Source organism: Poecilia formosa, unplaced genomic scaffold (genome assembly GCF_000485575.1).
Source record: "Poecilia formosa unplaced genomic scaffold, Poecilia_formosa-5.1.2 Scaffold273, whole genome shotgun sequence".
NCBI lineage: Eukaryota > Metazoa > Chordata > Actinopteri > Cyprinodontiformes > Poeciliidae > Poecilia > Poecilia formosa.
Genome location: NW_006800212.1, coordinates 871231 through 873715, shown reverse-complemented (window position 1 = coordinate 873715; position 2485 = coordinate 871231).

The following is a 2485-nucleotide window of genomic DNA, read 5'->3' as shown; positions in this document are numbered from 1 at the left end:
CGGTATCGGGAGGAAAAAACCTGATCGGCACATCTCTAGTTCATATCATCTGTTTGGACGACATATAGATGTTTGAGCCACGCGATGCCTCCAAAATTGTGCGCGTCACAGCGAAATGCTACCGGTCGATGAGGAAAACAGCAGATCCTCACACCCTCAGCATAAAATAAAAATCTTTAATGTATGTCAGAAACGGTACACATTGCATATTGATCTGTTCAGCTAACGTAAGACTGAAATAGACAGGCTTCATGGTGTAGTTGTATCGGTACTGCCATTATGCTGTACTTAGCTAAAAGGTTTTCATAATGGATGTGTTTATTATTGACTTTCTTTTTTTCAGACTTGGGGGTCATTGTTCACACATTATAGGCCTCCTTAAAATATTTCAAATTTTAAAATTATTACAATATATCTTATTGATCCTACGACGGTTCCGAGCTGCAAATGGGGTCGTGAACAAGCTTTCATCCAAGCAAGGCTTCCCGTCTCAGATTTTGGAAATCTGTGAATTTTAGTTCCACAAATACTATCAGGATACCTGACATTGCCTGAACAGATACCCCACTGACAGTGGAGAACCATTCTTATTCGAGTCCTGATGCAAAAACTTTCTGCCGGTCTGCTAGTCCACAATGTACATTAGTATGTGTTTACTACTGTAGCTTGTGTTTGTGAGACAGTCACGCACGTGGTAGCTGCGCTGTGACGTGAAATGGGCATTAGCCAAAGAAAGGCTGCCCCTGTGGTAAGGTTCATTCCCAAAGTTTCTTGTAGATGGTGCAATACATGATTGGAGACGTGTCTGGCATAGGCTTCACCATGGCAACAGTTTGGTTTACTTGAAAAATAAAACAAGTCTTATTTTAGTTAATGTGCTCAATTACAATATTACATGAATTCAAGATAGCAAGACAGTCATTTTAATTAAATCAAAATAGGACTACTTAAATTCACCAATCAAAAATAGTGTTTAAAATATCCTGGAAACAGTGTGGAATATCTAATCTAACATAGGCTTTTAGACTCGTTGCATTTAAGTTTTTTAAATTACAGCACATCAAACACCCTAAAAGTTAGTGAAATATTAGGCGGAATTTCCCTTTAACCATTTCGCATCAGAAGCTACGAATGAGAAGCCACCTTAGCTATGTTAAAAAACGGAAGCTACCAAAAACTCGTGTCGATATTATTTTTAAGCCACAGCTATTGTGGTTAATCACTGTTCAAAGCTCATATTAACAAGAGCGGCTCTTTAACCCGCGGGTGAAAATTGGCATATCACGACATGCTAACTAGCTTCACAGTTAGCTTATCTTAGAAAGACAGACAACTTTAAGCTTACCTCTCAGTACAGCAGCGCTAGTGTCTATACACGTTTAAAAAAAAAAAAGTCTTTAATCTTCATCCATGTCCAGCCGAGATTAGAGAATTTGCCAAAAGAAAATCTTATAAAAGTACTGTAGATAATAGCTTAGTTAGGCTGTTACAACTGAGTTAACCGTTAATCAGGGCAGTTAAATGATCTCTGGCGTTGCCTAGTGATGTGCGGATTGATACTGAAATATCGATTCTTCCGATACCAGAACTTAATTCTTTAAAATCTATTGTCAGATCCAAGGATCAATACTTTCCACACTTTAGTAATTTGAGATGATGTAGATTAACAAGAGCATGTTAGAAAGTAACTAAATTATTGAGATCTTGCCTAAATGAAACGTTGTTAATGGGAACTACTTTTTCTTCCGCCTGGTAAGTGTGTAATGTGTAAGGACGCAATGCCCAAGCGCAGAGTGCTGCTGATGCTCACTCACTCAGAAATGAACGTTGACAGATTATAAAAGTGACATGGAGCTATTTCACCTGTAATTTTATAGTAGTTTTAATAATTAAACAAGGATGTATTTAGTAGGGTTATTACTCTACTAATTGTCTTTGTTTTTTAACTTGCAACACCATTTTCACATATTTTGTATATTTCTGCTGAATTACAATAGCTTACAGTAAACGAGATTGTTGTCTCAATGTACTTCTGAGTTTAAAATGAGTGTGTCAGAGTACATTGTGCTCTTTTTATAAAGCGAAGATATGGATTATATATATATTTTTAATTTAATTAAGAAACAAATTAACGGTCAAATTAACGGCACCTCATACTGCCACTTCCGCTGACACCTGCCATTAGTGCCACTGTTTTCGGGGCTAGCAGTCAGTGTTGTCACTGACTTCGGCTGACCTGGGCACCTCATACTGACACTTCCTCTGATACCTGCCATTAATGCCACTGTTTTCGGGACTAGCTGCCAGTGTTGTCACTGACTTCGGCTGACCTTGGCACCTCATACTGACACTTCCTCTGATACCTGCCATTCATGCCACTGTTTTCGGGACTAGCTGCCAGTGTTGTCACTGACTTCGGCTGACCTTGGCACCTCATACTGACACTTCCTCTGATACCTGCCATTCATGCCACTGTTTTCGGGAC